The sequence below is a fragment of the Hypanus sabinus genome, chromosome 3 (genome assembly GCF_030144855.1).
Source record: "Hypanus sabinus isolate sHypSab1 chromosome 3, sHypSab1.hap1, whole genome shotgun sequence".
Taxonomy (NCBI): Eukaryota; Metazoa; Chordata; class Chondrichthyes; order Myliobatiformes; family Dasyatidae; genus Hypanus; species Hypanus sabinus.
Genome location: NC_082708.1, coordinates 83,916,310 through 83,932,688, shown reverse-complemented (window position 1 = coordinate 83,932,688; position 16,379 = coordinate 83,916,310). Strand labels below are relative to the sequence as shown.

The window sequence follows — 16,379 nt, the reverse complement described above, 5'->3', positions numbered from 1 at the left end:
CTCTGGATTACTCCCCTTACCACATGCTAGTCAGGTGTCGGGGGCAGGGTTTCAGATTTCTAGATCATTGGGATCTCTTCTGGGGAAGATAAGACCTGTAGAAAGAGGATGGGTTACCCCTGAACCTGAAGGAGACCAATATTCTCATGGGCAAGTTTTCTAGAGCTGTGGGAGAGGGTTTAACCTAAGTTGGCAGGTGGATGGGAACTGGACTGATAGAACTGAGGATGGGGCAATTGGTATACAAGTCAATACAGTGTGTAGTGAGACTGTTGAGAACCGGCAGATGATGGGGCAAAATTACAGTCAGTAGGATGAGTTAAAGTGTAACATGGGGACCAAATCTAAAAGGGTAATGACTACAAGAGTGAACATGTTATATTTGAATGCATACAATACACAGAATAAGGTAGACAATCTTGTAGTACATAGAGATTGGTATGATGTTGTGGGCCTCACTGAGACATGGCTGAAAGGAGATCATAGTTGGGAGCTTAATATTCAAGGATGCACCTTGTCTGGAAATGACAGACAGGTAGGCAGATGTGTGTGGGTGACTCTGTTGGTAAAAAATGAAAACAAATCCTTAGAAAGAGGTGCCATGGGATTGGATAATGTAGAATCATTGTGGGTAGAGTTAAAAAACTGCAAGAGTAAAAAGACCCTGATGGCAGTAATATACAGGAGCCAGGAAGTGAGATATAAATTTCAACAGGATATAGGAAAGGCATGGAATTAGGGTAACGTTACTATAGTCGTGGGATTCAGATGAACTTGTGGCGTAAATAGAGATTGGTGGGTATTGTGGTCATCACTGAGTCGTGGTTGAAAGAAGGACATAGTTGGGAGCTTAACATCAAAGGATGTACTTTGTACAAAGAATGTATATGGTTACTTTGTATCAAAAGGACAGGGAAGAAGGCATAAGTGGTGGCGTGGCTCTGTTGGTAAGAGATGAAATCACGTCTTTAGAAAGAGGTGACATAGGGTCAGAGAATGTTGAATCTGTGTGGGTGAAGTTAAGAAATTGCAAGGGTAAAAAACCGTTTTGGAAATCACATACAGGACTCCAAATATTAGCTAACACATAGGGGTGAGATTGCAAAGGGAGCTGGAAAAGGCACGTAATAAGGGTAATGACACAAATGTAATTGGGGACTTCAATATGCAAAGGGATTGAGAAAATCAAGTTGGTGTTGGATCTCAAGAGAGGTAAATTTTTTAATGCATATGAGATGCCTTTTTAGAGCAGGTTATGCTTGATCCTACTCAGGGAAAGGCTGTCTTAGATTGTGTAATAACGTGGATCTTATTAGGGAGTTTCAAATAAAGGAACCCTTAGGAGTCAGTATTCATAATATGATTGAATTCAGACTGCACTTTGAGAGGGAGAGCCATAACACACATGTATCAGCATTACAATGGAATAATGGGCATTACAGAGGCATGAGAGTGGAGCTTGCCCAGGTGGATTGGAGGAGGATGCTGGTGTGATGACAGCAGAGCAAGGATGTCTGAAGTTTCTGGGAATAGTTCACAAGACGCAGGATAGATATGTCCCATAGAGGAAGAAGTTCTCAAATGGCAGAGCTAGACAACTGTGGCTGACAAAGGAAGTTAAGGACTGCATAAAAGCCAAGGTAAAGGCATATAAGGTAGAAAAAGTGAATGGGAAGTTGGATGATTGGGAAGCTTTTAAAATCCAACAAAAGGTAACCAAAAAGCTATAAGAAGGGAAAAGATGAAATATGAGGGCAGACTAGCCAATAATATAAAACAGGATATCAAAAGTTTTTCAGTTATATAAAGAGTTAAAAGGAGGTGAGAGTTAATATTGGACCACTGAAAAATGTTCCTGGTGAGGTAATGATGGGGGATAAAGAAATGGAAGATGAACTTAATGGGTATTTTGCATCTGTCTTCACTGTGGAAGACACTAACAATGTGCCTGAAGGTCCATGAGTGTCAGGGAGCAGGAGTGAGTGTCATTGCTATTATGAAGGAAAAAGCGCTAGGGAAACTGAGGCCCTGAGGACGGGAAGATTGCAAATGTCACTCCACTCTTTAAGAAGGGAGGAAAGCAAAAGAAAGGCAATTATAGGCCAGTTAGTGTTGGAATCTATTATTAAGGATGAGGTTTTGAGGTACTTGGAGACTAATGATAAAATAAGTCAAAGTCAGCATGGTTTCTGTAAAGAGAAATGTTGCCTGACAAATCTGTTAGAGTTCTTTGAGGAACTAACAAGTAGGGTGAACAAAGAAGAGAGAGAAGATGTCATTTACTTGTATTTTCTGATGATGTTTGATAAGGTGCCACACATGAAGCTGCTTAACAAGATAAACTCCAATGGCATTAGAGGAAAGATAGTGGCATACAGGCAGGAGACAGTGAGTGGGAATAAAAGAGGCCTTTTCTGTTTGGCTGCTAGGGACTAGTGGTGTTCCGCAGGGGTTGGTATTGGCTCCGCTGCTTTTCAATAGGTGCATTTAATGTCAGAGAAATGTATACAATATACATCCTGATGTTGTTTTTCTTCACAAACATCCACAAAGACAGAGGAGTGCCCCAAAGAATGAATGACAGTTAAAAGTTAGAACACCAAAGCCCCCCACAGGTTCCCCCTCTCATGCACAAGCAGCAGTAAAGCAACAACCCCCCCAGCAAAAAACCATCAGTGCCCTCCACCAAGCACTCAACCATGCAGCAAACCATCAATAAAGACACAGACTTGCAGTACCCCAAAAACTATTCATTCCCTCAACAATTTGACATTCCACAGGCTCTCTCTCTCTCTCCCTAATAAAGGAAAAAGAGGTGTCTCTAATTCTCAGTGAGAGAGGAGACATAACAGACAACTCACAGATTTACGTGTTAAGACTTTGTTGCATTGCTTTTTCCAAGCTCTGCTCCCAGAGAGTCAGCACCAGAAAGGTGCAGCTCTCCAGGCACACAACCCTCGGCAGCTAACCTGCTGCTCCCCATGTTCTGTGTTCTCCCATGACATTTCAGTCAGGGGCACTGGCTGGGAATCAGTGCATCTCCAGAGCAACAAAAATCCAGAACCCTGAAGGCAAGCTTGCCTTCCAGGTTGCGTCCTTGAGGTATCAAAACGTGGCCTGTTTTGAGGCCCTGAAAGCGGGTCTCATTCCTGCAAATAACTAAAGTCAGAGTGTAACTCCAGGTCAAGGTCTTCAAAAGAACTCTGAAAGAGAAAAAAACTGATATTAAAGATAGAAATGGAACAGTTTCCGAAGATGCAAGCAAAGGAGTCGCCGTTTCGCGCCATCTTGACTTCGCTCTGCCACTCCAAGATTATTCGTCAATGATTTAGATAATAGAATTGATGGCTCCATGGCAAAGTTTGTGGAGAGGATGTTTCCTATGGTAGAGGTATCCAAAACTAGAGGGCACATCCTCAAAATTGAGGACCAACCCTTTAGAACAGAGGTAAGTAGGAAGTTTTTTAGCCAAAGAGTAGCAAATCTCTGGAATGCACTGCTGCAGACTGCAGTGGAGGCCAAGTCCGCATGTGTATTTAAGATAGAATCAGGCATCAAAGGGTATAGTGAGAAGGCAGGTGTATGGGGTTGAGTGGGATCCGGGATCAGCCATGATGGAATGGCAGAGCAGACTTGATGTGCTGAATGGCCTAATTCTGCTCCTATGTTTCATGGTCTTATTTCAATACGCAGGTAATTTGGGAAAATCAGGTTGGTGATGGATCACAAGAGAAAGAATTTGTAGATTGCATACAAGATGGCTTTTTAAAGCAGCTTATGGTTGATCCCATTAGGGGAAAGATAATTCAAGATTGGGTGCTGTATAATGAACCAAATTTGATTCAGGAGATTAAGGTAAAGGAACCCTTATGAGGCAGTATGATAGAATTCATCCTGCAGCTTGAGGGAGAGAATATAAAATCAGATGTATTGGTATTACAGTGGAGTAAGTGGAATGACAGAGGCATCAGAGAGGATCTGGCTAAAATTGTTTAGAAAGGGACACTAGCAAGGAGGATGACAGAGCTGCAACAGCTAGAGTTTCTGGGGGCAATTCAGAAGGCACAGGATAGATAAATCCCAAAGCTGAAAAAGTATTCTAAAGGATGTCTGGACTGTCTTATGCAGAGAGGTTAAAGAGACTGGGCTTGTACACACTGGAATTAAGGAGATTGAGAGGGGATCTGATTGCAACTTGTAAGATTATTAAGGGATTGTACAAGATAGAGGCAGGAAATATGTTCCAGATGCTGGGAGAGTCCAGTACCAGAGGGCATGGTTTGAGAATAAGGGGTAGGTCATTTAGGACAGAGTTAAGGAAAAACTTCTCCCAGATAGTTGTGGGGGTCTGGAATGCTCCACTACCTCAGAAGGTAGTGGAGGCCAGTTCTCTGGATGCTTTCAAGAAGGAGCTAGATAGGTATCTTATGGATAGGGGAATCAAGGGATATGGGGACAAGGCAGGAAATGGGTATTGATAGTAGATGATCATCCATGATCTCAAAATGGCGGTGCAGGCTCGAAGGGCCGAATGGTCTACTTCTGCACCTATTGTCTACTGTCTATTGAATGATGACGTAACCATGGCTGACAAGGGAAGTCAAAGCAAAAGGGAAGGCATATAATACAGCAATTATTAGTGGGAAGGTAGAGGGTTAGGAAGCTTTTAAAAACCAATATTAGGCAACTAAAATAAATATGTGGAGAAAAACTATGAAATATGAAGTTCAACTGAGCTAACAATATTAAAATGGTTACTAAAAGTCCTTTTCAGATGTAGAAAGAGTGAAATGACACTGGAAAGGTAATAATAGGGAATAAGGAAATGGCAGAAGAACATAAGTATTTTGCGCCAGTCTTCACTGCGGAATACACTAGCACAGGCGTGGGCAAACTACGGCCTGGGGGCCATATGCGGCCCATTAAGCTTTTTAATCCGGCCCACAGAACTTGATGAAATTATATTAATAAACCTTGTTAACGTTTTTTCCCCGCAGTTCTGGCATTTTCCCAATAGATGATGCACTCTATATACATTGACCTTTGTTGAGGTGCAGCGTATTACTCCACATTTGCGCTTTACTCTTTGTTCGGCTCGACCTATTTGTGTGAACAGGGTTCAGCTCCATGAACATCAACAAAGCCAGCCACAGATCCAAGTTAACTGACCAACACCTCAGATCCATCCTGAGAAATGCCACAAACAAAACTAAATCCAGACTTTGATGCGCTGGCTAAAAAGGGAGACCAACAACACTGTTCCCACTGAAATTAAAAATAAGTTTCTTCGTTGTGTTATGTAAAAAATGCATTTGAAAATATTTTTTTCAATAAGCCTTACATGCTACATGTCATTTCTGTTAAGTGATGGACATGAGTAGTGTGCAGATACACGTACGTTCTCAAAATAAAAAATGAGCTCCAGATCAAATAACGCGCTCCGCATACTGGCGCGCTGTCACTATTCTGTCCTTGTGCTGGTCGTTGTTGAGTTTTGGCATAGGGGACAATTGAATAAGAAGGAGCAGAACAAGTAGACCTGCATCTCCTACCATTTTTGAAATAAAGACAGTCAGGAGGAGAGTGATGATGATAATATCTTAAAGGATAACAGAATTTTCAGTGCTTTAAAATAATAACTGTTACTATTAAAAAAAGCTGTATTTTATTCATTTAATTTTCAGTGTTTTAAAAGTCATTTCAATAAATAGCTAAATACCATGGGACTTCAAAGACAGATATTTTGTTGTAATGCATTTGTTCATTTTCAATTGAAATTAAAGCACATGTTTTCTACATAACCCATGATATTTTATTTTCTCTTATGAGGTGTATTACCAAAACACTCCGTCCATCTACTCCTGGTCCGGCCCCCCTGTCAAATTTTAGAACCCTTTGTGGCCCACAAGTCAAAAAGGTTGCCCACCCCTGCACTAGCAGTATGGCAGAAATTCCAGAGTGTCAGGATGTAGAAGTGAGAGAAGTTGCTATTACCAAGCAGTAGATGCTTAGGAAGCTAGAAGGTCTGAAGTTAGAAAAGTGACCTGGATCAGATGGTTTGCATCCCAGTGTTCTGAAAGAGGTAGCTAAAGAGATTGTGGAAGCATTAGTATTGATCTTTCAAGAATCACTGGATTCTGGAATGGTTCCACAAGACTAAAAAAATGCAAATTTCTCTCCACTTTTTGAGAAGGGAGAGAGGCAGAAGAAAGGAAAATATAGGCCAGTTAGTCTGACTTCAGTGGTTGGGAAGATGTTGGAGATTATTATTAAGGATGAGGTTTTTGGGGTACTTCAAGGTACGTGTTAAAGTAGGCCAAAGCATGGTCTCCTTAAGGGGAATCTTGCCTGTGAAATCTGTTGGAATTCTTTGAGGAAATAACAGGCAGGATGGACAAAGGAAAGTCAGTCGATGTTGTTTATTTGGATTTTCAGAAGGCCTTTCACAAGGTGCCACATATGAGGTTGTTTAACAAGATAAGAGCCCATGGTATTACAGGAAAGATACTATCATGGACAGAAGCTTGGCTGCCTGGCATGAGGAAAGTACCAGAAAAAAAAGCCTAATTTGGTTGGCTGCTGGTACTGGTGACATTCTGCAGGGGTCAGTCTTCAGACCATTACTTTTTACATTGTATGTCAATCATTTCGTTGATGGAATTGAGCATTGTTGGTCACGGTTGCAGATGATATATAGGTAGGTGGAGAGGCTGGTAGTGTTGAGGAAACAGAGAGTCTGCAGAAGGATTTGGACAGATTAGGAGAATGCACAAAACATGGCAGATGGAATATGGTGTAGGGAAGTGTATGGTCATGCACCTCGGTAGAAGGAATAAAGGAACAGACTATTCTCCAAATGAGAAAAAATCCAAAAATCAGATGTGCAAAGGGACTTGCGAGTCCTTGTGTAGGATTCCTTAAGGGTTAACTTGCAGGTTGAGTTGATGTCAAAGAAGGCAAATACAATGTCATCATTCATTTTGAGAGGACTGGAATATGAGTATAAGGAGGTGATGCTGAGGCTTTATAAGGCATTTGTAACACTGCATTTGGAGTATTGTGAGCAGTTTTAGGCCCCTTATCTAAGAAAAGTTGTGCTGGATTTGGAGAGGGTCTAGAGGAGATTCACAAGAATGATTCTGGAAATGAAAGGGAGTGTTTGATAGTCTGGACCTGTACTCACTGGTGTTTAGAAAAATGAAGATGGAATCTCATTGAACACTATGTAATATTGAGATGCCTAGATATGTGAAGAGGATGTTTCATACAGTGGATGAGTGTAGGACTGGCGGGCCCATCCTCAGAATAGAGTGATATACATTTAGAACAGAGATGAAAAGGAATTTCTTTAGCCAGAGGTGGTGAGTGTGTAGAATTCACTGCCACAGACGACTGAAGAGGCTAAGTCATTGAGTATATTTAAAGCAGAGTTTGACAGTTTCTTGATTAGTCCAGGCATCAAAAGTTACGGGAAGAAGGTAAGAGAATGGTTTGAGATGGATAATAAATCAGCCATGATGGAATGGTGGAGCAGACTTGTTGGGTCAATGGCCTAATTCTGCTCCTATGTCTTATGAAATCACAGACTGAGCATTGATGAACAGGTTTTGATGAAATGAGTGCTCTTTGACAGTTTCCATTGTTTAGCTGAGGATTGAGGGTAGATTGATTGGCTCATAATTATCAGGATTCGTTTCGTCCTACTTTCTTGTGAACAGGACGTGAGCAATTTTCCGCATTGTCAGGTGGACAATATTGAAACAGCTCAGAGCAGTGCAGCAAACTCTAAGCCACTGACCTTCAATATTCCCACGGGCTTTGCTATATCTCACAGTTTTCCTGGTGTGGTCTAGAGTGAATTAACTGAGCTGGAGACTGGCTTCTATGATGGTGGAGTTCCTAGAGGGAATTCCAAATGGATCACCAATTCAGCACTTCCAAGTGAGGAATGTTTAGAAATGCTTCAACTTTTATTTTTGCGTTCATGCTGGATCTCACTGTTGTTGAGCAGGGCTGTGTTCCTGTTGCTTCCACTTCCCATTAGCTGGTCACTATCATTAGTGACTAGATATGATCAGACTGAAGATATTCAATCTTATCCATTTATGTAAGGTCACAATTGCAAGCTCCTTTAGCTATTTAGCTGTCAGTTGTCCTGTATTGCGGTTTCACTATATTGCCATCTTATCACCTTCATGTCTGCTGCTGCTCCTGTGGTGACATTATTTGTTTCTTATTGAACCAAAATTGATCCTCTTTTTCAAGGGTCATATAATGTGTCATACAGTTCTGGGTTGTACAATGTACATTTCTCCTCATGCTGACAGACCACAAGACTACATGAATGCCCACCTTTGAACTGCTGGATCTACTCTGAACATGTTTATAATGCCACACAACCTGATGAAGGGCGTACCTAGTGCAAGTAGAGCACTTTCATCTCCACAAGGTTTCTGAAATGGTCATGTTTACTGCCGCCAACTGGACAGATGCAAATTGGTGAGGATAACAGGAAGGAGCTTTATTTCTTGTTTTAGTTCACTCACTTGTTGCCACTCACAGTCTACAGCTATGTCCTTTCATGGCTTAATAGTTCAAAGTTCAAAGCAGATTTTATTATCAAAGTACATATATGTCACCATATACAACCCTGAGATACATTTTCTTGTAGGCATACTCAATAAATCTATAGACTAATAACCATAACAGAATCACTGTAAGACTGCCCAACTAGGGTGTTCAGCCAAAGTGCAGAAAACAACTAAGTGTGCAAATACAAAAAGAAGACATAATAATAATAATAATAATAATAATAATAATAATAATAATAATAAACAATAAATATTGAGAACATGAGGTGAAGAGTCTTAGATGTGAATCCATTGGTTGTGGAAACATTTCAATGATGGGGCAAGTGAAGTTGAGCAAAGCTATCCCCTTTGGTTTAAGAGCCTGATGGTTGAAGGGTAGTAACTGTTACTGAACCTGGTGGTGTGAGTCCTGAGGCTCCTGTACCTTCTTCCTGATGGCAGCAGTTTCCTGATGTGCTAGGTTGCTCCAGCATTTTGTGTCGTGGTTTGAGAAGAGAGCTTTTCCTGGGGGTGGGGCTCCCTGAAGACTGGTGCCAGTTTAGTTGTGGTGATAGACATTGGAACCTACATCCACAGTTCATTGTGCGCACTTGCTTCTTTCAGTGTTTCCTCAAAGTCTCTTTCAGCAAGGAGGAGCACTGACTCATAAGCCAATGGGCTGTGATGCTTCATAGAGTTTGGAGTCAGTTTTGAAGATTCTAAGGATTGCTATTTCCACTTTATAAATTTGTGCCTCTATCACTGTCAGATCTGTCCTGCCAATGGGGCAAGGTGTATCAAAAGTGATGTAGAAGTCTGGTACAGTGCAAGACAGTGTACGATTATGTCCACAGACTATGGGAACCACTCCTAATTTAGCCACCAGTCCCTAAATGTTTTTGAAGAGGACTTTGCAAGGCCAAATGGGCTAGTAACAACTATAATGAGTCAGACTTTGGTGCATGTTTCAGTGTCAGTAAGCCAACCAGTTTTATTCCACTTTGCTTGAGTTAAACAGTAACAACTGAAATGAGTGGTTTGCAGAGAGCTTTGAAAAGACATTCATGTAGGTTAAATCTGAAATCACATAAAAGGCTGGTCATGGCATGCTCCCCTGAAGGATATTAGTGAACTACAGTAGATCCCCTTACAAAATCTGAACCGATATTTAATTCATGAAAGAAAAGGGTGTTCAAGGAGGCAGGTTGGGCATGGAATTAGGGACTATTTCTGTATCAGAGACTAAGCAGAAGTGATTGGTATCACCATGGCAAGCAGGCATTGTCGAGTTGTACATGAAAGTATGAGACCTAATACCCATTCCTCACCTCTGCTGCAACTCCCTGTGCCTGAGCTCTGGAAATCACCTCTAAGAGAAACAATGTGATGTAATTCCAGGACAGGATATCATCCATCATCTCTTATTTTAGATCACTATAATACTGGAACATTAACATTTCAATATTCCCTTAAAGCCCTCAGGTTCTTGGTGAGGTAGAATCAAGAGTGATTTGAGTTCACAGTCATCCTTAGCATAGGCTCCAAGAGGAAATGCAAGGTGATGAATGACTGTTTTGAAGCCAGGAGTTACTTCTCATTCCATCAAGATTGAAATGTGAGAGAATATCCTCTTCCTAAAGAGCCCATATATGTTCAGTAATGTTTGGGGGAGCAGCCACCTTCTTCCAACTCCTTGGAAAAGTTTCTGCTATTGCAGCTTTCACATTTCCTGTTGCAATTGCAAGACAAATATGTAGATCCACATGCTTCTTGAAATACTCAGATCTGCCTTGGCTGTCTGCAAAAGCACTTGAGAAGCTTGATCATCATCACACTCGGGCTTGGTATTGATACTCATTTTTGATCTGTTTGCTTAACCCCCTTTTTATATTCTGTCCACAATCCAACACATGTTGCACATCCAGGGGTAACATTCCACTACATCCAACATAAGCTGATTTCAAAGTGGCAATTTTGTCAGTCGTCAATTGTGACCTCCATGGTTTTATAAGATGTGATTTGCTTGAAGAGATATTTATGCCATTACTCTGTGTAAGCAGAAGTCTATATTTAAACAGCTGTCGAAGTTCAAAGTAAATTTATTATCAAAATGCACATATGTCACCATATATAATCCTGAGACTCATTTTCTTGTGGGCGTACTCAAAAAATTAAATAACCATAATAGAATCAATGAAAAACTGCACACAACAGGATGGACCTTTGTCCAATGTGCAAAAGACAACAAAAGGTATTAGATAGATAGATAGATAGATAGATAGATAGATAGATAGATAGATAGATAGATAGATAGATAAATAAGCAAGCAAGCAATAAATCTTGAGAACAGAGATGAGGAGTCCTTGAAAGTGAGTCCATAGGTTGTGGAGATAGTTCAGTGATGGGACGAATGAAGTTGAGTGAACATTACCTTTGGTTCAAGAGCCTGATGGTTGAGGGGTAATAAATGTTCCTGAACCTGGTGTTAAGAGTCCTGAGGCTCCTGTACATTCTAACTGATGGTAGCAGTGAGAAGAGAGTGTAGCCTAGACAATGGGGATCCTTGATGATGGATGCCGCTTTCCTGTGACAGTGCTCTGTGTACATGTGCTCAATGGTGGGGAGAGCTTTACCCGTGATGGACTGGGCTATGCCCACCACTTTTTGTAGGCTTTTACATGCAAGGGCATTGGTGTTTCTATACCAGGCCATGATGCAGCCAGTCAATATCTCTCCACCACACATCTATAGAAGTTTGTCAAAGTTTTAATTGTCATGCTGAATCTTCACAAACTTCTAAGGGAATAGACACATAGCAGTGTTTTCTTTGTAACTGCACTTCTGTGCTGGACCCGGGACCAATCCTCTGAAATGATAACACCAAGGAGTTTAAAGTTGCTGACCCTCTCCACCTTTGACACCCCCAAATGAGAACTGTCTCATGGACCTCCAGTTTCCTCATCCTAAAGTCAATAATCAGCTCTTTCGTCTTGCTGACATTGAATGAGAGACACCACTCAGCCAGATTTTCAATTTCATCACCACCTTTGATTCAGCCCACAACAGTGGTGTCGTTGGTATCAATCTAATGAATTACAACCTGTACCTAGAATTTTAATTACAGCTCTTTGTTCATTACTCTTTGCTGCAGACATGAAGAATTATTCATTATGGTGAAAAAGACTCCATAAATCGAGGAAACAACTCCAAAAGAGTCAATTGTGCAATATTGAAAATATATAAAATTTGTAAAGTGTTTAGGGATGCCTGTACAACAAAAGCCTCACCTGAAGCTGTAAATGACTTAATGTGATAAAAAATGCAGTTATTTCCTCAAAATCAACATAGAAGATTCAACAAAATTCTGTCTTTATCACCATCTCCATTCAATAACAACTGGGCACATAAAACAGTCTGAACTTGAACAAGGTCTTTGCATCTTTGGTGTTACATTGGACCCCAAGTGCAACCTTCTGATTTCTTTTGAAGGGCACATGCATCAGCTCAGATGCCATCGAAAGCCTCATGTTTGCATTTTTGGGGCTAGATTTGTCTAGGCCAATGCTTTTTACCTGTGTTCATTCATCCAGTAAAGTCCATCACAATATAGAGGTTGATACTTGCAGATTCCTTGAAGAAGATCACCCTACCAGCTGGGAATCATGGACCTGCTGTGACTACACGAGGACCTTTGTGTTCTTAGTCTTTTTGGGATTCTTTTGAAGTCTAAAGTAGGATATCAACGAGACTGTATCATGTATGTAATAGATGCCCCTGTTTACAAATGCAGATACAGCATGTATTATCAAATTCTAGACCAACATGGAATATTCATCAATCTGATCAGATTCTATTGTATTAACCTTCAGTTAGCCTGCGGTCAAATGGAAGACCATTCCATGGGTCTTTGGAGCTGCTGAGATTCCTGCAAACTGCAACATTCTACTGTTACGAATGTGCAACAACTGTGAGGGGCCGAAGGGTACAAAGTAGCCCCCTCCTTTTTGAGAATCGCAAGATCACTATTAATTCGGGTCTGGGACCCAGAAAATGAGAGAGAATCCTCAAGGTTTTGGAATGTGTCCTGGCCTCAGCGAGACAAAGCCACGGATAACAGCCATTGTCTCTTGGAGACGGAATTGTGTATTGAGTACTGTACTATTCATTGAAGCCCTCAGGGGACGACCAGAGTGGGCTGGTTGAGGGATTGCATCATCCCAACCTGATTGACATCTGAGACCCCGTGAGTAAGGATAAAAGAGGGTCTGGGAAACAACCGCTTTAGACGCACCAGGAGAAATGTTATAAATCCCGTGACAGCATTTAATAGCGACAGCCGGTGGGGGGCTCACGTGCGTCCTTTCCCTTTGCCTGGGATTGGGGCCTTACCACGGAAGAATGGTTTAGCTAAAGGAGAGGCTACAAGTGACCGGCCACACCAACGGAACTCTCAAAGGATCGAAATCATAAAAAGGAAAAGCTGGCAAGTTTCTAAAAATCTCTCTCTTGACTCCAACCAAAGGCTGCATCCTGAATGAACTGAGTGACTTTTATATTTCCATCGGACAATACATTATCCCCTAGACAACGATAGAGCTTATTTCTTATTGATTATTATTATACCTGCACTTTTAGATTTAGTATTGACGACGTATATTATCTGTATGTTTGCATTGATATTATTTTTGTGTATTTTTACTAATAAATACTGTTAAAAACAGTACCAGCAGACTTCAACGGACCGCTCTATATTTGCTGGTAAGTGACCCAGTTACGGGGTTCATAAAACTGCTTCCTAGTTGTGGTTAATTCTCCAACCAGACTTAGATGTTGTTTGTTTGTATACAAACATTATGCATCGAAGACATAACTAATAACCTCATCAAGGATAGCTGGCAATGAGACAAAGGAATGTCACAGCTAAAGCTATTCAATCAGAATGTTACTGAGCAAGGCATCACATTGCTGAAATGTATTTTTGCAGTCATTTTGACTATTCAGGACACATGAATCAATAGATGTTGTGGATCAAGTGAAATCTAGAAATACTGTGTCAAAAAATTATTTTCATGGTCCTCTTTACATCTCCATCTGTAGAACTGCTGTTGAACATTTTATTCATGTTAGTGTGTGAGCAGCAAAGTCTGGAATTGTCGTTGTTTGGTTAAAGCTGGTGTTGATAATGTGTGAGGGATAGGCCAGGGTCGGTACACATTTGTTGGATTGCAGCACAATGGTTAGTGTAGGCAATCCCTTTCTTATTGGCAGATACGTTATTGTAACGGCCTGCAATATGATGGGTGAAAAATTTGCCCCTCTAGTTCCTATTAAATCTCTCTCCTCTTACCCCAAATCTATGTCCGTTAGTTCTTGAATAGACAATCTAAAAGATTGTGTGCTTTCGTTCAATCTATGCCCCTCATGATGTTATACATCTCTATGATATCACCCCACATTCACATACCCTCTAGTGAATAACGTTCCAACCTGCTTAACTTCTCTCCTTGGAGAGTTTTGAGGAAGATGCATGATATTGCATCAGTCAGTGGTGGCTGAAGAGATGGGGTTCAGGGCAAGTTCATTAACAGAGAGGGATAGGTGTGCTTATAGGTTGAGGAGTTATAAAGAATAAGCTTAGTACATAGATTATAGGTGAATGTGACATTGTCCTCACTTTTACTGATCATGTCATATCAGTAAACTGCTCGTGACAGTGAAATCAGAGGTGGATACAACAGTAATCCTGTGATTACTCTGTGATTGTCTCCAGCTGCACATCTTGATGCCATCTGAAGTTTTATTCAACCTTCAGAAGAGGATGGGATCTATCTTCCCGGCCTCACCATACCACCATAGCATCCAGCTAAGAATCTGGAAGCCGTTTTTGCTGTACTCCCACTCAATTTTCTCTCCTTTGCCAAGTAAGAAATCATGAAAGTAATGTGTAATATGTGGCTTTAATTATTTAAGCTGAAATAGAGTTATATTTAAGGTTCTCATGTCCATTCTGCCTCATCAATGAAACCCCCAGAAATATTGATGGAGCAGCTTTGTAAACCTATGGTAGCTCCAACAAACATCTGCATAAAACATCTGGAGACTTGTTTTTAGGATTGCAGTATTCAAGAACCTACACGGTGCACCTACCATTACCAAAACTTTGTTATAAAAATATGGACAGTTCAAGTTTAGTTTTTGGTTCTTTAACTTGCAGATAGAATTATAATTGGTTTATGTTGTCACGTACACACAACCCTGTAAAAGTATCAGCAGCAATAGACACACCTGGAGTCTGGTTTTGCTGTTAAGAAAACACTATTTTATTAGTAACTTAAACCAGTTAATTCAAGAGCTAATGGTGTTATGCATATTTTGATGTGAAAAGATAAAATACCCAAGCTTATTCAAGCTCAGGAACAGTCTTACGATCGGATGTAAGAAAGTTCAGTTCAAATGCACAGGTTAATTAATGCGAGATTTTTGTAATCCAAAGGCGAATGTTGTGAGAAAGCAATTACGTCGATATTCCACAGCAATACAAAATAACAATAGCAGTAGGTTTTATCTCTGAAGTTCTTCCACTCCACACACCAAGTATCACCAACAGTGATCTTCAATGTATATCCTTTCAACACAAGTGGGACCACACCCGAATTCAGCTACGGGACAGCTCAAAGTGGTGGCCACAGGATACTCAAACAGATTCCACGTGTGGATTATCACCAACAGCAGCTTATCACAAAGGGGACCATCTTCAAGGGAACCACCACCCAGGCAAGGGTCGACACACTGGTAGATTCCACAAGGTTACCCCAATCACACACAATGTGATCGCCACTTATCCAGTTCCATGACATACGAAATAACTCCAACAGTGATTTGCCACAGGGGTGCCTTCCTTCAGTGAACTACAACCCCCAGACATAGGGTAAACACACACGTGGTGTTCACAAAGGTTTTCCCCTCACCAGAGAACCCACTCCTGTGGATTAACTAAGTGACAATCACACTTTTGTATTCAAATACAGTTTGTAGAAACAAACTCACCCTCACAGGCTACCTAGAGAGAGAGTCCAAACAGTGATCACTTTGTCATTAGGTTTCTTCTGTTTCAAACCTTCCTCTCCTTACTTCTCTGCAAACTTTTTCTAGTTGCAGAAACTTGTGAGAGCCATTTATCAATACTCAGGATCAATCTCAACTCACCCCTTTTGGGTTACTGAAAGTTTAAACCAACGACCGACTCACTGGTATCTTCCATTGATCAAATCCATCTTGACTCTAACTGTGTGTGTCTGTGTGTCCTTGTATACTCAAAACAAGCTGCAGAGAAACTTTAACATCAATTGTCCATCAAATAACATCTCTCTCTCTCCCCTCCCCCCCAAACAGTGTTCAAAAGTCAGTCTCATTCTCTCAGCATTTGAAAGTGACAGTTCACAGAAAATATGAACCCTAGGGGTACATAACAATGTTCACATCTGTAAATAAATCGGAGAACAAGATGGAATTTAATATTGTCAACAACAAATTCATAAGTTACCTATGAAACAGTGACTCTTAAAATTAGGTAATTTCTTAGGCCAGTCAATGTCTCTACACATTGATCATTGAGAATGGTCATTATGAATGTTATTTCTCCAATTTAAATGTTACAAATGAATTTATTGGCTTTTCCCTTAAATTAACAATAGGATTTAATGTTGACTACACAACGGAGCAGAGGTAGAACCAAAATATTTCTTCTGGGTGTTTTCTGGTTTCTCTTCTAACACTCAGCTTAATACCTCAAAGGGAACTCAGCAATTC

The 16,379-nt window shown here is 40.7% G+C and overlaps 1 protein-coding gene across 1 annotated transcript in view; it reads left to right on the top strand.

The window, feature by feature from the left end:
• Positions 1-16,379, top strand: part of LOC132391486 (NALCN channel auxiliary factor 1) — a 781,780-nt gene that overhangs the window by 102,828 nt on the left and 662,573 nt on the right. The window lies entirely within an intron of this gene.